Source organism: Bos mutus, chromosome 9, assembly GCF_027580195.1.
Source record: "Bos mutus isolate GX-2022 chromosome 9, NWIPB_WYAK_1.1, whole genome shotgun sequence".
Lineage (NCBI taxonomy): Eukaryota > Metazoa > Chordata > Mammalia > Artiodactyla > Bovidae > Bos > Bos mutus.
In genome coordinates, this window is record NC_091625.1 from 59,896,091 (window position 1) to 59,918,528 (window position 22,438).

The window sequence follows — 22,438 nt, forward strand, 5'->3', positions numbered from 1 at the left end:
AATTCTTCCTGCCATACGGTTACATCTTTTTTTATTGTATCCTTGGACTTTTTCTGTCCGAGAACATGGATTGGGGAGAGGAGGGAAAAGGCATAAGTAAAGAACTCAACTGCCTGAAATTGACCCTCCTTGGCCTCTGAGGACTTGACAGTTTTCCAAGACAAGGGGAGTGGCATGTAGGTTAGTCTTATCTCAGGCTGCCACTTGTCCGTCCATGGATGGGTCACGAGTTGTGATGCAGCTCATGGGCAAAACACCTGACGTTTAAAGAGTCAAGATTAGCCAGTCTCAAGGAGTGAGCCGTAGACCTATGAGAACATCAATACCATTTTTTTTCCTAAAAGAGCCAAAGCAGTTTAAGTTACACCTGAGAAGGAAGAGGGAAAGGGCTTCTAGGATGTTGCTCAAATAAAGGGAAAAAAGGTTTATATAAAAAAGATGTGCAGCAACCACTGTCTCCACTGTGCTTCTCCCTTGCCTGTCTCCTTGCATAAAAGCTGGAAACACGAGACCTGCATTTCAAGCTCCATTTACCACTTGGAGTGGCTGAGTGGCCTACATAAGACCAAGGGGCAGTGGCAGGGAGACTGCTGAGGAGCTCCTGAAAAGGCATCTCTTTTCCAGACAGAGGCTTGGAAGGAAGAAGCCTTTGTTCCTTCCATCCTTCCTGCATGGGACCCTGTGTGAGGACCTAACATATGGAAGCATCATGTGAAAATGGTGATGGAGGGCCCACACGTCGGGATGGTGGAGATGAGGATGGGAATGACCTGGATGATTTACCCCATCAACCCTGAGATCACAGTCTCCGGACAGAAGCAGTGAATGTCCCATACTTCCTTGGTGAATCCTTCATCTCAGTCTAAAATAGACTCCTTTGCTGTGCTTTTTTTTTTTTTTGAAGTGAGATTCACGTAATGAAAATTAACCATCTTGGCTTTACAATTCAGTGACATTCACAGTCTTGTGCAATCCCCATCTCCATCACCTTAAAAGAGCCGCGCACCCATGAGGCAGTCACTTCCTGTTCTTCCCTGCTCTCAGCCCCTGGCAACCACAATCTGTTTTCTAAGTCTCTGGATTTACACATCTGTATATTTCATATAAAAGGAATCACAATATATAACCTTTTGTGTCTCACTTCTTTCACTTGGCATGTTTTCGAGTTTCACCCATGATGCAGCGTCTATCAGCACTTCACCCTTTTACATGACTAAATATAATAATGTGATGTCATAGATACACTGTATTTTGTTTCTCCGTTCATCTATTAAGGACTTCCCTGTAGCTCAGATGGTAAAGAATCTACCTGCAATGCAGGAGACCCAATTTCAATCCCTGTGTCGGGAAGACCCCCTGGAGAAGGGAATGGCAAACCACTCCAGTATTCTTACCTGGAGAATCCCATGGACAGAGGAACCTGGCGGGCTACAATCTGTGGGGTCTCAAAGAGTCGGACTCGACTGAGCGACTAACACTACTGTTCATCGATTGATGGGCACTGGAGTTGTTTCTACCTCTTGACTATTGCAAATAATGCTGCTATGAACTTTCGTGTATAAGTGTTTGCCTATTTTCAGCTTTTGGGGGTGTATACCTTGGAGTGGGATTGCTGGCTCATCTGAGAATTCTCTGCTTTTTGAGGAAATACCAAAGTATTTTCCATGGCAGTCACATTTTTAAAAAATTATCCTATGCATCTCCTTGTATCTGTTTCATACCTATCATGCAAGCTCTGTAAATGTCCTGATCATATCACTATACACTGTCCCCAAATACTAATGAAGTAGGCCCTCAAACATACTTGTTGACTTAACAAATGAGTGAGTGTGACAAAACCGATTCACAATTTAAACAGACCACTGTGGATGCAGGTGGTGGATGGATCAGAGGGGCCAAGGATGGCAGAGACCAACAGGAGCTCTGTTCATCTGGAGCCGTGGACCAGGTGAGATACTTTGCTGCATGCTGACATTACCCTGGGAGCCCACGCAGCTGTCTCACACAGCCCAGCAGCTGCATTGTAGCTGTCTGTTTATCTTCCCCCACTGGGCTGAGTTGTGTAAGGACAGCCTCCAGGTTTTTTTCATATTGCCAGTTGCACAGTAGATTCTTAACCAGTGTTTGATGAATGAATGAATATGAATGAGTGGACCTGAATGGAGAAACAGATAATAGCTGCATGATCTTAGGCAAGATACTTAACCTTTTAAGTCTTAGTTCCTTCAGTGGTAAAGTGGTTCCTGCCTCAAAGGATTCCTTTGATGGGTAAAAGAAACAAAGCTGCCAGGGATCTTAGCACCAGGCTGCCCATGGCAGTCACCCAGTAAATGGTGCCAGAACACTCCTTGTGACTCTGCAGACGCAACTAGAACAAATGGGCCCAAGGTGAGGGGACAGGATTCAGCCTAAAAGAACATTCTAACGTAAGCTAGAGCAGGACCATGTCCATGTTGTTCCCTTTGGTATACCCAGTGCCCAGTTCAAAGTGAGAGCACACTGTTGACTGAACGTAAGTGAGACTGACGTGGAATGGGCAGCCTGGGGTTGAAAGCCACTCATCACTGGGAGTGATCAGGCCAACACTGAACGTTCACTTGCCTGAGATGGAGGGATAGGGAAGCCTGCTCTGGTAGGACAGATGTGTTGACTGCAGAGATCCCTTATAATTCTGGGTGGTTCATGTTTTTTGATGACCCTAGCGAGACAGCAAATTCTTCCAGGGCAAGAATTGGCAACAAAGAAATTTAAAAATATCTTTAGAGATAAGGGCTACCAAACATAGTACTTTTATTATCTTTCATGAAAAAGGGAACGCATTCAAAATGCCTCAAAACTGAAGATGATAAACTGAAATTTGGGATTTTCTCAGTAGTCTAAAGATGAAGGAAATCTTCATAGAAAATGAGGACCTGAGTCTCAAGAAGACACTTAGACTCACAAGTTCATGGCAGCATTATTCACAGTATCCAAAACACAGAAGCAAGCTAAGTGTGCGCCTGTGGACAAATGGATAAGAGTGTGTGTGTGTGTCTGTGTGTCTGTCTGTGTGTCTGTGTGTGTGTAATGGAATATTCCCTGGAAAAAAGTTCTGCCACTTGGAACAGCATCAGTTCAGTTCAGTTGCTCAGTCGTGTCCAACTGCAATCCCACGAATCGTAGCACGCCAGGCCTCCTTGTCCATCACCAACTCCCGGAGTCTACTCAAACTCATGTCCATCGAGTCCGTGATGCCATCCAGCCATCTCATCCTCTGTCATCCCCTTCTCCTCCTGCCCCCATTCCCTCCCAGCATCAGGGTCTTTTCCAATGAGTCAACTCTTTGCATGAGGTGGCCAAAGTATTGGAGTTTCAGCTTTAGCATCAGTCCTTCCAATGAACACCCAGGACTGATCTTTAGGATGGACAGGTTGGACCTTAGGTGAACCCAAAGGACATTATACTAAGCAACTGTCTGTGGAATTCTCCAGGCAAGAATACTGGAGTGGGTAGGGAATCTTTCCAACCCAGGAGTCAAACTTGTGTCTCCTGCATTGCAGGTGGATTCTTTACATCTGAGCCACCAGAGAAGCCCATAAATAAGCCAGACACAGGAAAATACCACAAATACTCTCTTATATGTGGAATATAAAATAGTCAAACTCATAGAAACAAGGGTAGGATGGTGGTTGCCAGGGCCTTGGGGTAAGCTGGGAGGGGAATCAGGAGATGTTGGTCAAAGGATACAAACTTTCAGGTTAAGATGAGTAAGATATGGAGATGGAATGTATAGAATGGTGACTATAAATAATATTGTTTACTTGAAGTTCACTAAGAGGATAGATCTTAACAGTTCTCACCACAAAAAAAGAAAAAAAATGGTAGCTATGTGAGGTGACGAATATGTTAGCTTTATTATAATCATCATTTCACAGTATATACTTACAGTAAGAAATCAAGTTTAGTTCAGTCACTCAGTCGTGTCCCACTCTTTGCGACCCCATGGACTACAGCAAGCCAGGCCTCCCTGTCCATCACCAACTCCCGGAGTTTACTCAAACTCATGTCCATTGAGTCACTGATGCCATCTAACCATCTCATCCTCTGTCATTCCCTTCTCCTCTCGCCTTCTCTGTTGTCCCTTCCTCCTCTCGCCTTCAATCTTTCCCAGCATCAGGGTCTTTTCCAATGAGTCAGCTCTTTGCATCAAGTGGCCAAAGTATTGGAGTTTCAGCTTCAACATGAGTCCTTCCAATGAACATTCAGGACTGATTTACTGATGGACTGGTTGGATCTCCTTGCAGTCCAAGGGACTCTCAACAGTCTTTTCCAACACCACAGTTCAAAAGCATCAATTCTTTGGCGCTCAGCTTTCTTTATAGTCCACTTCTCACATCTATACATGACCACTGGAAAAACCATGGCCTTGACTAGACAAACATTTGTTGGCAAAGTAATGTCTCTGCTTTTTAATATGCTGTCTAGGTTGGACATAATTTTTCTTCCAAGGAGTAAGCGTCTTTTTATTTCATGGCTGCAGTCACCATCTGCAGTGATTTTGGAGCCCCTCAAAATAAAAGTCTCTCACTGTTTCCACTGTTTCTCCATCTATTTGCTATAGATTGGGATGATGAACGGAGAAGGCAATGGCACCCCACTCCAGTACTCTTGCCTGGAAAATCCCATGGATGGAGGAGCCTGGAAGGCTGCAGTCCATGGGGTCGCTGAGGGGCGGACACGACTGAGCGACTTCACTTTCATGCATTGGAGAAGGAAATGGCAACCCACTCCAGTGTTCTTGCCTGGAGAGTCCCAGGGACAGGGGAGCCTGTTGGGCTGCCGTCTATGGGGTAGCACAGAGTCGGACACGACTGAAGCGACTTAGCAGCAGCAGCAGCAGGAATGATGAAAAATCTTTGGAGATGGGTAGTGGTGAGGTTGTATAATAATGTGAACAGACTGAATGCTACTGAACTGTACACTTAGAAAAGTTTAAAAATGGTAAACTTTGTAATGTATATTTTACCACAATGAAAATAATATTGAAAATTTCCAATTTTCAAAATTGGAAAATTTCCCGATTGGAAATATCTCTGCAATTGCTAAAGAAGTACACATTAAGCAAAACAATCATACTTCAGGATCCTAGCTTTCCCCCCCACCCCAACTTACTTTAATCAAAAAAAAAAAACTAAAGTTTGTATACATTTAAGGTATACCACTTGATGTCTTTTCCTATTTTCCCATTTCCTTTTCCTATTTTCCCATTTCCTTTCCCTGTTTTCCTATAGGAAGAAACATCAAGTGGTATACCTTAAATGTATACAAATTTTAGTGTGTTTTTTTTTTTAAGTAAGTTGGGGGGGGGGGAAAGCTAGGATCCTGAGGTATGATTGTTTTGCTTAATGTGCACTTCTTTAGCAATTGCAGAGATATTTCCAATTGGAAAATTTTCCAATTTTGAAAATTGGAATTTTTCAATATTATTTTCATTGTGGTAAAACATACATTACAAAGTTTACTATTTTTAACCATTTCTAAGTGTACAGTTCAGTAGCATTCAGTCTATTCACATTATTATAGAACCTCACCATTCAGTTCAGTTCAGTCGCTCAGTTGTGTCCGACTCTTTGAGACCCCATGAATTGCAGCACGCCAGGCCTCCCTGTCCATCACCAACTCCCGGAATTCACTCAAACTCACGTCCATCGAGTCAGTGATGCCATCCAGCCATCTCATCTTCTGTCGTCCCCCTTCTCCTCCTGCCCCAATCCCTCCCAGCATCAGAGTCTTTTCCAATGAGTCAACTCTTTGCATCAGGTGGCCAAAGTACTGGAGTTTCAGCTTTAGCATCATTCCTTCCAAAGAAATCCCAGGGCTGATCTCCCATCTCCAAAGATTTTTCATCATCCCAATCTAAATATTATTTTTAAATATTAATATTTTATCTAACAAATGTGTTCAAAAGCTGAAACTAAACTATTAATCATCAATTAGCTTTTTTAACAAAGGAAAACCAATAGAATGTTATTTTTCCTATAATCAAATGAAATTGCTTTCAAAAGGAGTAAAATAGCTGGATTTCCTGAGAAGGGAAAGAGATATTGAAGTATTTTCTATACTTGTAAACTGTTTTAAATGTCATTTATTTGAGTAGCTAAAGAGATTAAAAACCATATAGATTTCATGTATATCAATCACACTGGTCAACAAAACCCAAACACCTTCTATTCCCAGAGTCAATAAATGAAGCTTTATAAGCATAGGTGCTACTGGAAAAATTTAAATCATCAGCCTCAGGTAATTTGGTTACTTGCTTTATTGCACCTATTTGAACTTCAGCTGCTTTCACGGAAGGGGTATAATCAACTCCACGTGCCTGTATCAGAATCTCAGAGATAAGACTTGAAATTAATAATCTAAGTCATTTTTGATAACAGGGCTGCTTTCCATTTCTTCAGCTGACCTCATGGGGCCTCTTCCAGCACCTCTTCTCGTGTGCTGGGCTCCAATGCCAGACACCGGTGCAGAGGTGTGGCTGGGCCACACAGACCCCAGACACCCAGGCAGCCCACAGCCCATGACAGGTCCTGACGAGTGTGCACAGCGGGGCCAGTCACACCGATTATAATCAATTTCATATTGTTTCATTTTGCTTCCTCCATTTGATAGAATCACCAAATTCAAAAGATTACTGGGCAGCAAAGGTGAATGAAGCAAACAGCTAATATCAGACACCATTTCAAAAACAACTGCCTGGATAAGCCTTTAATAGAATTTCCCAGTTTACAACTCTGAAATTGAAGAAGGCAAGTTACCATGGAAACAAATAGTCTCTTTAAAGAGAGACAGCCTCCTCTCCTGATCTAAGCATGTTCCAGAAGGGAGGAGGTGGGAGGGGAGGGAAGAGGTGGGAGGGGAGGGAAACGGCGGGCCAAGCATTTGTGACTGGAACAATGAAGGGAAGTTTTCTTCTCATTAAAATCTTCCCAATGAAATAAGCTTGGAGGGTCAGCTCAGGACTTGTTTTCTTGGCTGTACTATTAAACCTTAAGTCAGAGATTTTGAGACATTTGGGCAAAATGACATTTTATTAGTAGTTTCTTTTTTTTTCTTTATTCAAATAGTGACACGGGCTATGACAGGTGAAACCCTCAGTACATGACATAAAAGGCAAAGAGGACTACTGTTCCTGGTCTTCTATCAGCAACAAATACCCATTGACTGATTGATTGCTTTTCTCTGCCTTTAGCCTCTTAATATGTTTATATATATACATATATATATATGTATACAAGCAATATATACAAACAAAAAAAACTAATTTAAAAATTGGGCAGAGGACTTAAATAGCTATTTCTCCAAAAAATGTATACAAATGACCAATAAGCACATGAAATGATGCTCACCGTCACTAATCATTAGGGAAATTCAGGTCAAGGAGAGCTATTATTAAAAAAAAAAAATTAGTATTACTGAAGATGTGACGAAATTGGGAACTTTAAACACTGATGGTGTAGCCACCATGAAAATGATAGTATGATACTTCCTCAAACACATGATCCAACAATTCCACTTCTGAGTATATCCCCAAAACAGTTGGAAACAGACCTGAAAAGATGTTTGCATACCTGTGTTCATAGCAACAGTATTTATAATAGCTAAAAGATGGAAGCAACAGTAATGTCCATCGATGGATGAATGGATAAACCAGTATGGTATATACGTACAATGGAATATTATTGAAATTGTGACACAATTAAGACATTATGCCAAGTGATCGAAGCCAGCCATAATAATGTATAATTCCACTTCTATGAGGTACCTAGAGTACCTCATGAAAAGAGAAGGTATTAATAGCAGGGTGGTTGAGAGAAGGTAGGCGTGGGAAGCTGTTAGTGTTAACTGGGTACAAAATTTCAGTTTGGGAAGAGAAAAACAGTCCAGAGATATATGGTGGTGATAAATATCCAACAATGTGAACACAACACCATGAAAATGTACATGTTAAAGTGGGTTTTTTTGCATGTTTATGCAAATATGCATATTTGAGCACAATAAAAATTTTAGTTCAATATATATTTATGTACAGGAGTATTTGTATATATGGATGTTTTGTATGTATAAATATATAGAGATTTTGTTTTTGCTCTTGACTGCTTTTACTAAAAGAATTATACTACACACTCCTTATGAAACAAACCCCAAACCTTACTGGTATAAAGTAACCATGTAATTATGCTTAGATGGGACTTCCCTAGCAGTCCAGTGCATGCAGATTTGATCCCTGGTCGGGGAACTGAGATCCCCCTTACCATGTGCAGTGTGGCCCCAAAAACAATTCTTAAAAAAAAAACTATGCTTAGAATTAGGGAATCTATGAGTCAGGAACTTTACCTAGGCAGAGAAGGGACAGTTGACTCATCTCCATGGTGTCTGAGGCCTTGTCTGGGAAGACTCGAAGCCTGGAGCAGGAATCATCTGGAAGGAAGCTTCTTCACTTAACTGTCTGGCAGTTGATGTTGAATCCTTACTTGGGCTGTTGACCAGAACATCTACATGTGGGCTCTCCACATGGGCTGCGCCTCGAGCTTCCTCACAGCATGGCAGCTGAACTCTATGGGCAACATTCCAAGAGAGGAGAGCAGAGCACGTGGCATATTTACAATGGAACATCAAAGTGTCCTTGGCTATATGCAACTGGTTTTCAGAGGGGCGATGCCAATATAACCTTTGGAAAATACAACCTGTTATAGCACACTGATTAGCTAGCTACTTGCTTTTAGGATATTTCCTTTAAGTCAGTAAAGACGTAATTCTTCAGTTTTTCTCATTTCTTTATAATTACAAAATTACTTTAAATTCTAAAAGTGATATAAATACAATAACAAAACTTGGAAAACATTAAAGAAAAAAATCTATCTGCAATTCCCCTTCTTCAGCCAACCACAGTAATCATTTTTAGACTTTTTATTCCATAATTTTCTCATAATGTACATAGAGTTTATGTTTGTTTTTAAAAATTTCCCCTTAGCACGTAATCCCCCCAATTCACATCTTAACATTAAGTTATCATCTTTATTTTCCTTGTGTGGACAAAGCAAAAATAAGAGGAGGGTACACCATGGGATAAAGTCCTCAGGTAGGTTCTTACTTATCTAATCCTACTGACAACTATCAGGGAAAATCACTTCAGGGCTTTCCAGGTTTCCATCTTCGTTCCCAGGAGCATAAGGCAGACACGCTGACTCCAGAAAAGTAATGTCCTGAGTGAGCTGTGCCTTCTGTCACACCATCTAGGGAGACGACTGACCTGGTGTGGAATGCCAGCTGGTGGCCTTTACTCGGTTTTCTGCCACCCTGACTTGGCACTGGGGTTTCAAGAAAATGCGTGGATCTAGCAAATAAAGTTTGGCAAAGCCCATGTCTCCCAAACATGACTCCAAACTGTTACTGTTTTCATTGGTCTGCTGTGGAATCAGAAAAATGACCATGGGGTGGGCGTTTCATGAAGCTAAATGGATTCAATTTTTTAAAAGCTAAGCTTTATTCAGAGGTCATTAAAGATGTCAATATCGGGTGTTCCTTGGTGGTCCGGTGGTGAGGACTCCACGCTTTCACTGCCATGACCCAAGTTCAGTCCCTGGTTGGGGAACTATGATCCCACAAGCCAAAAAATAAATAAAAATAATAAAACTAAAAATGTCAAAATGTATAATATTATTCAGATCATAGATTTTCTTAGCATTCCCAAGTAGCAAAGTAAAAAGCTGACAAGTCTAAACTTAGTTTCAGTCATTTGCCTGATCGGTGTTGCAAGAGTTATGTCCAACTCTTGCGACCCCACAGACTGAAGCCCGCCAAGCTCCTCTGTCCATGTGATTTTCCAGGCAAGAATACTGGAGTGGGTTGTCATTTCCTCCTCCAGGGGATCTTCCCTACTCAGGACTGAACCTGCGTTCCCTGCATTGGTAGGCGGATTCTTTACTGCTGAGCCACCAAGACAAATGGAAACACTGATCCAGTCACCTTGTGAAGAGTCTTTGAGTTTCAGGTACGATATTTGTCAAAAGGGATTACACTCTGAGGTTGTTGGGGGAAAAAACTGCTTGACATGGGAGAAGGATGCAAAACTCAGCTCTGCTCGTGATGGTCAAGTTGTGTGGCCTTGGTCATGTCATTTATACTGAGTCTCCTCAACTGTCAAGTGAGTGGGGGGCGAAAGGCTTAACTGTGGGAAGTGCAGAGAACTGGGTAAGTGCCGAGGGTCTTGGGGCTGTACCCTCAAAGCTTTCCCTCACCAAGGCAGCTGAGCAGGTCCTATAATAGCTTGTGAAAAACTCAAGAAGGGACTTTCTACCATCCCAAGTATTTCCCTGGGAGTTTCCTAATTTCAATGAGAAAGAATATTCTTTAATTAAAATGCCGCCACAGAAATTTTTTAAAGAACAAATTGCCATCTAATTTCCCTTTGATCTGTTTTTTTCCACTTGGGTTGCAAGGTTTCACAGAATTTTCCCCGAACGCTTGGAGCCTGCAGTAATTTTATTTCATTCTGATTAAACTTCAAAGGAGAAAACACCAAGCCACCAGAACAAGCTAAGCTTTTTTTCCACTTCATTTATTGGGTAGGCATTTTGGGAGCATCTACAACGTGCCTGACATTGTGCTGAGAGTTGGAGATACAAAAATGAATAAATACAATTTGGCCCTTGCCCACACTGCGTTCAGTGTTTCCAGGACCTGAGCAAGCCACAAACAAAACTTTGTAATGCAATGTGGAGACAGTAGAAACAGCATCACATAGAAACAGTAGAAAGAGCATCATCTTCTGCAGGGCCTTGTGGAGCCAAATGATGGCCCTGGCTGAGAGGACACTTTCAATGAAACTTAAAGGATGAATAAAATGAAATCAAAGAGGGCATGAAGGATAACTGAGGCAGAAGAGATAGCAGAAGCCCAGATCCAGGGGTGGAAAATCACATGGGCTCTGGTGTGTGTGCACGTATGTACATGACAACATGATATATGTCCATGTGTGTGTAGATGTATGCACCTATGTATGTGTGCATGCCTCTCTGAGTGTATGTGTGATTGTGTCTCCATAATAGGAAAGACCTAGAGTGTCATCTAGAGACTCCACTGATGGCATGGGGACAGGCAATTAACTTGAAGCAAGTTGCCAGGATCTTATATTATCTGTGGAGCTTCCCTGGTGACTCACAATAAAGAATCTGCCTGCAATGCAGGTGACCTGGGTTTAATCCCTAGGTTAGGAAAATTCCCTGGAGAAGGGAATGGAGACCCAATCAAGTATTCTTGCCTGGAAAATTCCATGGATAGAGGAGCCTGGCAGGCCATGGGTCCCAAAAGAGTCAGACACGACTGAGTGAATAACACACACTATATTATCTGTGGGTGTCAGGGAAAGAGAATCAAAAATTGCTTTAGAGAACCTGGAAAGAAGAATGAAAATACTCCAGCATGGGTAAATTTGACTTTAATTTTGACTGACTAAATCAATCAGACACCAGCATTGACCCTGGAAAGAAGAACCCAAGTTCACCTGGAGAGGTGACGTGAGGATCCAATCCAGGCCTTCTCAAGCCTGGATGTCCATTTGAACCCCTGGAGATCTTGTCAAGATGCAGATTCTGATTCAGTGGCCCAGGATTCTGCATTTCTAACCAGCTCCCAGGTGATGTCAGTGTTGCAGGTCCACGGAGCACACTTTGAGTAGCGAGATCAAATGCACTTGTTGCCCAGTTTTGATGCCAACCTAGACTGGCCACTGGGGAGCCACTGACCTCAGCTCAGGGCAGAGATCTCCAGAGGACCGTGTTCAGTCCCTGACTGCAACCAGGCACAGGGCCCTGTCTGGCAGGAGTCCAGGCTCTCTGATCTAAAAGGGCTGCTGGCTCCACAGACCTAGAATCAAAAAGTGAAAGTTGGGAGGAAGGAGGCAGAAATGGAGGGCTGGAACTGACACTTGCTCAGAAAATAGGCCCAGAGAGCTCCTAACAGGAGCTAAGTAAGACACTAAGGGCACAAGAAAAGGAAGCAGGAGCTTAGGCAAGGGCCCAGGCAGAGCCTCAGACACTGCACACAGACCGTCTGCTCGGTGACTCTCTTTGCTTTACGCAGATATCACAATCATCTTCACCCAAAGCCATTGCAAAACCGACCATAAATCCCTGCCAACAGATGAGGCTGGGAAAGTGCAGAGCAGTTCAGGGGATCACTCGACCTCCCAGCAGATATACAGGGAAGCCGCAGTTCACATCCCAGTGTGCAGGATCTGAAAGCCCAAGTCTTTTGGGGACCACACACTGTCCGCTGTCCTTTTAATGATGGATGAGGTCCAGGCTCTGTGCCCTAGGGTATAGTCTTTCGATTATCTGAATCCAAAACCAGTGATGTCAGCCATGAGTGTCAGGCCAGGAGGAAGCCAGTCAAGAGAAGCCAGCATCTGAAAAAGAGCTGGTACCGGGAACAGGACTGCTCTTGGACAAAGTGGCCCAGGCCTCTTGGTCCTAAAGGAGATCTGCCTCCGTGTGGGCCCACCAGGTGTCCAACACGACCCTTGCGATCTTGGTAGGCACAGATGTAGACAAACTGGTTAGATAACTTAAAGCCATCTTGAACAGAAATCACTAAATGGGAAGAACTGCCATCTGACAGTGTCTGAACATAGCGTGCAGTCAGGAATTGGGAGTTGCTGTTACTATTATTATTATTGTTTTGTAGGGTGTTGTTTCTGTGCATTGCTATGGAACCGGCGAGTGATATACTAGGAATATTTGGGGGCATAATTAGATATTTCAGGAAACCAAAGTCTACAGGAGTCCAGCCAGGTTGCTAAATGAACGAGCTGAAGTTTCATATAGTGTGATGGAGGAGCATTCACCTCCCTCCAACATTTTACAGTCACAAATATTTAGCTATCAGAATGCTGCTTGCCCGTGGTCACTGCTTACGGCCACTGGTTCCTCCTGGTTGGGCTATCATGGTTCAAAAACTTTATTTCTAAATGCCAGGAGCCTTCCTATAAAAAGAGCCCCAGACTGGAGTTGAAAGAACCACTCTGCTCCTCACTGACACTCTCTCCGTCTCCTCACCTTGGGAAGAGACAAGAGCACCTGTGCTGCTGCCTCGGGACCAAGCGAGGTGCAGCGAGTGGAAGGAGGCAAAGGCTGCTGTCCTCCATGCACAGCAGCCCTGATATTACCCTGCCCAAGTCTTGCCATTCTATTCTATTCTCTTTATTAATATCATTATTATTCTTATATCCTCTACGTTTTCTCTAAACTGCCTCCATCCTTTGAAGAACCAGATGGCATTTACTTACATTCACACATCCATAAAATAAAAGTCTACATGGAACCTAAAAGCAAACTTCCATGTATAGATCTAAATACACCTAACATATATAGAGACACGTATGCATATATACAGGGATTTCCTGTCGGCTCAGCGGTAAAGAATCTGCCTGCAGTGCAGGAGACGCAGGTTTGATCCCTGGACTGGGAAGATTCCTGGGAGGAGGTAATGGCAATCAGCTCCAAAAATTCCATGGACAGAGGAAACTGGTAGGCTACAGTCAGTCCCTGGGGTCGCAAAAGAGGCAGACACAAATTAGTGACTAAACAACAATGTATGTATACAGACATATGTGTGTGTGTGTGTGTACACCAATATATACACACACAGAGGCTCATATATATATATATACATATATATGATTCTTCCTGTGTACTAAACTCAAAGGACTACTCGCTAAAGCAGGTGAGACATTTCCACAATTCATTTAAAAGATTATTATTTAAAAACGGAAATAGCTTGGAGCAGATGACTGGAAATCATTCCTCACTGCAACTCACATGGAGGAGCTGTCTAATTCTTGGAAATTTAGACATTCTTCTCGTAATTTAGCACAAAAATGGGTCTGACTCAATCTGCTCTTCACATTTTGGTAATTTAAAAGGACATACGGAATTTTATTTTAATGGTAATTGCAAACTCATGCAGAAAATGTAAATGAACATTTCATGATTAGCTTACAGCATAAACTATGGCTTCTATTAATGTATTCCAATTTGTAATTCTTTTCACAGTATGAGATTTGAAAGCTGTGATTAAAATTAATTAGGTTAAGTAAAGTTTATCCCCCCTGAGCACTGCTGTTGGGAAAGAGCAAGAGGAAAACGCGCACTGCATCTGGCTCTGCAGGAAGCCGTGTCTTCGCGAGAAGTCGGCCGACTCCTCTTCTCCTCACGGAGGTCGCCTGCTGCTTATTTGGCATATCTCAAGCACCATGTATCTCCTCAAGGAGCTAATTGAACCATTCAACTCTTCTTTGTTGGATTACAAAACCACATAGCTGTGACTGTATCATCTTCCAATAAGGACATTAGTTAGATTCATCGATTGTTTATGCAGGAAAATATTGAAGAAAGGAGGAGAAAGGGACAACAGAGGACGAGATGGTTGGATGGCATCATCAACTCAACAGACATGAGTTTGAGCAAACTCCAGGAGATGGTGAAGAGCACAGAAGTCTGGCATGCTGCAGTCCATGGGGTCACAAAGAGTCAGATACAACTGAGTGACCGAACAATGGATTGTTTAAACACAGTACATCTTGGAGGGAAATCCATACATCCTATAAAACTAAGGTAATGTGGCCACCCAGAATTCAGTACCGTAACTGCTGTGAAAGAGGTGCCAAAAGAGGGAACAATAAGAAAGATAATAAATAATCCCCACCTGTACAATTCCATTTTTGCCCAGAATTGTCTTGAATATTGATTACCTCCTTTGATCGCCTCAACAATCCTGACAAGAGATCTTTGCTGTTGTCCCATTTTACAGATGAGAGTACTGAGGTTAAGTGATCATTCCAGGATTAAGGAATGATGGAGATTAACCCAGGGCTTCTGAGTTATACTCCTTCTGTGGCTCAGCTCTGTAGCTACTAAAAATAAAACTGAAGTAAACTTTTAACCTATAGCTTGCCTGTGTTTACTCAGTGGGTTGAAATTCATTACTTAGGTTCCTAGGATATGAACTAAGGCAAAGTTTAACAATTTCAGAATGTTGTTGTACATCTCAGTAAGCAGAGCATCAGTCTGGAGGGCCAGGACGACACGGAGTGCAAAGCTGGCACAGGGACACCCTCTTCTTATTGGAGATCTTGATTCGAGTTATTTGGTCTTCCCTAATTGTCCTTCTGCTTCATACCCAGCTGCTCAGGCTACCCCTGGCTCCTCTTATTTCCTTGGCGCAATGCAGTCTCTGGTCCTGGCATGGAGATACAGACATGGATGACACACGTCCCACCTTTGGGCTTGCCTGACCCATGCCCTGAGTCATGATAGAGCCTCATCTCCTGTGACTCATCCTTCCTGGCTCTGCACACTGCCTGACCTGGCTTCTTCCAAGGAGGACTAGCAGCTTTCAAGTATGGAAAACTGGGTTTCATTCAGCCCTTGAGTGAAGGGTGTAATTTCTTCTTTGTTTTTAAAATCAGTGCTTTTGTCTATTAGCACTACCTGATAGAAATTCTGTGATAATGGAAACTTCTACTTCTGAGCTTTAAATATGGTAGCCATTAGCCACAAGTGATCATTGTGGCTAGTGGCTACCATATTTGGGTAGTCAGGAAGACCAAGATCTTCCTGGCCCAAGGATCAAACCCACATCTCCTGTGTCTTCTGCATTGGCAGGCAATTTCTTTACTTCTAGCACCACTTGGGAAGGCTTCTCTGATGCCTCTGCTGGTAAAGAATCCTCTATGTAATGCAGAAGACACAGGAGATCTGGGTTTGATCCTGTCAAGAAGATCCCCTGGAGGAGGAAATGGCAACCCACTCCAGTATTCTTGCCTGAAAAATCCCATGGACAGAGAAGCCTGGCAGGCTAAAGCCCAAGGGGCTTGCAAGAATCAGACATGACTGAGTGACTAAGCTCGAAAAGTGGCCATTAAGCCCTTGAAATATGGCTAGTGCCTGTGAGAAATGATCTTTTTAAATTTATTATTTAATTTTAATTAGTTTCAATTTAGATAGCCACATGTGGCTAGTGGCTGCTGTGTTGGGCAAAGAAAGTCAATGATCTCTTCATTTTCTTCCATCATTAAATCTCTATATAAAATAAAATCTAAAGCTGGCAACCTCTAGCTTGTATGGTAGTAGACTGGTGAGAAAGATGGGGGAATAGATGGGATCTAGTAATGACCCTTATATCCAGCCACATGGAAAACCACAAGCTCCCAGAGATTAAATACAGAATGTATCTTTGCTTTTAAGGTGGAGGACTGTGTAAGAAGAGACTTTCTCTATTGCCAGTGGAGTTTGGGCCAAGGAAGCCAGTTAAACGTTCATATGTAGATAGTTCCTACTACATAGAGCTGGTGTGGTGTGAGCATCTGCTAAAATACTAACAAGTAAGCAGGGATGAGTCTACAGAACCCTTTGCCTGCAGAGGCTCATGGTACACTTGCTCCTTCCTCCTGCTGCCTATCAGTAAAGATCTTCTGTCCAACTATGAGAAACGCATTACCTGGAAACATGTCTTAGTGCTGCTGGGGAATGACCTTCTATTCATATTAAAGCTGTTTGAACAGACTAAACCTCTTTATTAAATCCATTCAGCAGACAGGGATGGAACCTGGGCTGCAGAAACACAAAACATGAGACATGTGTGAAATCGAGCCTGTGACCTTCAGGCAAGGACTATCCAGGGAATGAGTGAGAAACTGCCCTGGACTACTGGTTAAAGACAACAAGCTGTTATGGAAAGTTTACAAACAAGCTTAGATTTTTAAAATATATTTGCATATTTCTAAGTATTCCCTTGGAGAAGGCAATGGCACCCCACTCCAGTACTCTTGCCTGGAGAGTCCCATGGACAGAGGAGCCTGGTGGGCTGCAGTCCTTGGGGTCGCTAAGAGTCGGACACGACTGAGCGACTTCACTTTCACTTTTCACTTTCATGCATTGGAGAAGGAAATGGCAACCCACTCCAGTGTTCTTGCCTGGAGAATCCCAGGGACGGGGGAGCCTGGTGGGCTGCCGTCTATGGGGTCGCACAGAGTCAGACACGACTGAAGCAACTTAGCAGTAGCAGCAGCAAGTATTCCCTATGAGCACTAAACACTTGAAGATGGTTGGATGGCATCATTGATTCAACTGACGTGAGTTTGAGCTAACTCCAGGAGATGGTGAAGGACAGGGAAGTCTGGCATTCTGCAGTCCATGGAGTCGCAAAGAGTCAGATATGACTGAACGAATGAACAACAAGCGTGGGCTTTGAGGGCTAGAAGCAGAACCCCAGGGAAGAGGGAACAAGATGTTATTAATAGGGAAGAAAACCATACAGTTTATAAAGGAGCTTCACACTCAAACCTCAGTCACCTAAACCCTGCATATTGTTAGCTTCCATTTTTCTAAGAGAAAATGGGAGATTTTAGGCATTTCCCCAAAGTGGAACAGTGAGCTAGTGACTCAAGCGAGCCTTTAGACTCCTAGGCTGGGGTTTTTGTCCTTACCATGAATCTCACAGCATTTCATTGCTTTGGGGGAGTGATCAAATCAAATTAAACTGAATTATGTAATTAGGTTGTAAATCTTTGAATAAAATGTTCATATTATAAAATTTCTGTGAGGAAGATGTTGGGTCTCGGGAATCATGGCACAGGTGGGTCTGTCTGACTGTGAGGTCCCGAATCCTTCCCAGACTGTCTTGCTTTTGATAACCACGAGGTGGCAGTGCAAGCACAGGCTTCCAGGGCCTCCTCACCATGGACGACCCAGGGTGGTGACAAGCGGAGTTTCCTACGCCAGTCTAGGGTGAGTCATTCCGCAACTCCAGGGTCGTGGTATCAGTTTCAGTGTGTCTGATTATCTGGAGTTTTCTCTGTGCTCTCCAATCTCACCAGAGGCTGCTCTATTTGCGTAGAGATACCTGCTGTGGGATCTTCTACTGAATTATGCAGAATTAGTGAATGAGGGAGACGCTTAACGGGGCTGTCCGCCCTTTGAATGCCAAGTAATTGTCATCCTTCTGAGAAAGCAGGGCTGCCTAGGATCCTAGAAGGGAAATTTCAGATCTCCTGCTCTATGTCCCAAAACCAATTCTCAGGCTGTGTAGCATCTTGGTCGCTTTCAATTGTGACTAGTTACAGAGTCAGTGCCGTTAATAATAGGAAATTGGAGACTCAGAGGTGCTGAGCTTATTTCTCCCAAAATACAGTTAACATTCTCATTGCAAAGAAAGGCATCTTTGGGGGGTGACCCAGCCTGCCTGCTTCTAGAAAGCAGCATCCCGCACAAAAATTAATTATGCTATTAATGTTAGTTAATAGGGACTTCCCTGGTGCTCCAGTGGTTAAGACTTTGCCTTCCAAGGAAAGGACTTGGGTTCAATTCCTGGTTGGGGAGCTAAGATCCCACATGCCTGGTGTCCAAGAAACCAAAACATAAAACAAAAGCAGCATTGTAACAAATTCAGTAAAGACTTTAAAAATGGTCCACATCAAATAAAAAAAAAAAAATTAGTTACAGCATATCGGAGAAGGCAATGGTACCCCACTCCAGTACTCTTGCCTGGAAAATCCCATGGATGGAGGAGCCTGGAAGGCTGCAATCCATGGGGTCTTTGAGGGTCGGACGCGACTGAATGACTTCACTTTCACTTTTCACTTTCATGCATTGGAGAAGGAAATGGCAACCCACTCCAGTGTTCTTGCCTGGAGAATCCCAGGGACAGGGGAGCCTGTGGGCTGCCGTCTATGGGGTCGCACAGAGTCAGACACGATTGACGTGACTTAGCAGCAGTATTGAACTCACAGAAAGTACCGTGTACACACTTACTATAGGTTACCTCCTTTACTCTGACAATGGCTAACAGAAGCAAATATTAACATGATCCTGATCTTCCAAAGAAGAGACTGAGAAATTAGTTACCCAAGCCGTGGAATTTGAGTAAAGGTCTCTGATTGAAAAAACCTAACATTTGTGTCCATCTATAAGTAGTTAGCAGGTTTTCCTGGTAGCTCAGAGGTAAAGAATCTGCTAGCAATGCAGGAGATATGGGTTTGATCCCAGGGTCAGGAAGATCCCCTGGAGAAGGAAATGACAACCTACTCTAATATTCTTACCTGGAGATCCCATGGACAGAGAAGCCTGACGGGCTACAGTCCATGGAGTTGCAGAAGAGTTGGACACAACTTAGAGACCAAACAACCAACAATAAAGAGATGTGAGTGCTTATCATGTTCTTGAACTACGTATAGGGTCTCACTCCACATCTAGTGCATATTCTTTGGAGGTAGAGCAAGATGCCAAGATGCCCACCAGCTGGGATGGGCAGGAAGTCCCCACAGGCCTGGCTTAGCTGAGGTTCAGCTGGACAGGCCCACCCCTAAGGTGAGATTGGCCTGGTACAGGCAAAGACGGAGGTGGTCTAGACTATCAGGCAAATGGCTCAACAGCGATGCCTCCACACCGGTTCAGGTACACGAGCTTCCTAGTGTGTCTGGAGATAGGACAGTGCAAAGACCTTGATTTCACTCAGAAATGGCACGCTTTCCTCTAGGTTTATTTTCTGAAGTCTTGATCATGATGACTCTTCCACTGGTTTGCATGAAAATGAGCATTCAAGGGCAATATGGTGAGTTTTTTTAAAAATCAACATTTATTACAGAGAAGATAATCCCTAATTTTGAGATTCTGCTCTTCCTGTTCATGGTGAAAATGTTTCTCTTAGGAAGACATGGAGGTTGATTTATATCTTAATAATGTTCCCTGGAAAAATAAAAACTTGACATACCTACAGAGTGCTCCTCTTTTCTTCTTCTTTATAAAAAAATTTACAGATTAAAATCTAGGAACTCCATCTCTGGGTGGTCCTCAAACTTCTCCTCCCCTGAGCAAGTTAGGAGTATTTCATATACTGCCATCTAGTGGTCACCCTCTGTCACACTCGCTGACTCTGAGAAAATAGTGTGTGGGAACACAAGAGGTGTGTGTGTGTGTGTGTGTGTGTGTGTGTGTGTGTGTATGTGTGTAAACTCAGGTGCCAACAAGCAGAGATGTGTTAGCATGGAAAAATGCAGGTTTCGAAAACTGTGTAGAAAGAATCAGAGCGAACAGACCTCCTACTCCAAACCCATGTGGGCAGAATTGAAAGCAGGTGTGTGGGATTAGCACGCTGTATTTTTTCCAGCATCCACCATCCAAAGGGCAGCCGCACAGAATCGTTCATGCTCAGGAGCGCAATCAGCTAATGGGACATGAGCCGGTGTAGAGGAGAAGCTTTCAAGATCGAACTTGAGCCGAATGTGTTCACGGTGTAACTCATACCCTTTGAATAACAGAGGTATCCCTTCCAACTCTGGGAGGACCCCTCAACCTTTCCGATATGGGTGAGTGTAGATTTCTGCAAGTGCCTGGTGCAGCTGGGAGCACGGCAGAGAATGTGGATTTGCAAATAGCAGGCAGCCTGACCTTTGAAGATGGCTCCCACTAGCAGCTGGTACATCCCACCTCTGTACACTGTTGCTGCAGCCTCTGGGCTTCTCCATCTGCAGCCTCCTGGCAATCCCCTCCTCCAAGCTGGCTGCTCATCTCCATTTCAGACTGCCAGAGAGTAAAAGGGGAACAGGGAGAAATGCAAAGAAACCATGTCTAGGGTAGAGAGAAGACAGAGGTGCTTCCTTAAAAGGCCCAAAAACCGCTTCTCAACCCCAGGAGACTTTGTGTAGAAGAGTCTTAAACTACATGCTGTTCTGTAACTCTCCCGAGTGGTCCTGAACTGAGTCAGGAAATTCAGGCTCTGGCCACTAGTGCAGAAGCCAATAGTCTATAGCTTGCTAGCAGACTGTATTCTGAAAGGTTATATGTATATTGGGCTTCCCTGGTGGCTCACTGGTATAGATTCCAACCTGCCAAGGCAGAGAACGTGGGTTCTATCCCTGGGCTGGGAAGATCCCCTGGAGGAGGAAATGGCAACCCACTCCTATATTCTTGCTCGGAAAATCCCAAGGACAGGGGAGCCTGGGTGGGGTCAGAAAGACTCAGACATGACTTTGTGACTGAGCACAAAGGCACATACACGTATATTAGTCCCATTTGAAATTTGAAATACATTTACACATAAAACCAATGAGCTGCAGTGCTTAGGTTCCCAGGCTGGCTTGGGAAATCCACTTAACCTCTTCTCTGCATCTGAGCTGTGCTGTGACCTTCTTTAGGTCACCTGTGCTTTCTCTGAGTGGGGCGCTCTGTGGGGAGGGGGAGAGGGAGGTTCTGCAGAGCCATAATCATTGATTCTTTTAATAATTCTCAGGAGAAACTCCTTAACACATCAGAAAAATACCCATGGGGGTAAAACTAGAAATAAAGAAATAAATCTGAATGCAATTAATCACACTTGCCAAGAGGATGTGTTCAAAGAATTCTTAGATAAGAATATCTATCTAAGCAGCCGCCAATAATTACAGGAAGAAAGTGCAAGGGTACAAATGGGTGCCCTGCCTCCCTGGACTCTGGACACCCAGGGCTCCTTTGAGTCTTCTCCTCAGCTGTCTGTGTGCTCCAGGACAGCTCTGCACCCCTTAGTTCTGGCTCATAGTAGGTGCTCAATAAGTGTCAGATGAGTGGAGCTGCCAAAAGCAGGCATAATTTCTTGCATTCACTTTATACATAGTAATCAATTATCTGCTATGATGTGCGTGTGTTCTAAGTACTGGATCAACAGTGGGCTGGGAAGTTGGGTCCCTGCTTTTATATCTTGTGGCAGGTTGAATAATGGCTCACCAAAGTGCCAGCATGCTAATGCCTGGAACCTTGAGTATGTTGTTATGGACATAACATGGAAAAAGGGATTTTCAGACATGACGAAGTCAAGGATCCTGAGATGGAGAGAGCATCTTGGATTACCCAGGTGGGCCCAATGGACACACTGAAGTTCTTATGAGAGGTCACAGTGATGCAGGCCCACAAGCCAAGGAATACAAGCGGCCTTGAGAAGCTGGAAAAGGCGGGAAACAGATTTTCCCCCCTGGATCCTCAAGAAAGACCACAGCCCTGCTGACACTGTTGCAGAGAAGATGCCAATTCTGACTCCATATTGGAACTGTTTCTTTGACTTGCTTTTCGTTGATGTTGTTATTATAAGCGCACAGAATGGCCTGCCTCAGAGAATCCTGCCCCTCTGACTGTTAAACGTGCCTTTTTTCAGGACCCTGTCCACCTGTAGATAGCAGGAAGGGAGAAATTGACACATCCCCCGCCTGAGGCTTGCCATTTTAGGAGATGTTTTCTAGATTAATGGTCTTTTTACTTTGTTTCCTCATCTTCCCCCACCTCTGATCTATAAAAGAATCTGGCAACCAGAACCTGATAAGATGGTTATTTTGAGGTGCTAACCTACCGTCTTCTTGATCAGCAGCCTCCCC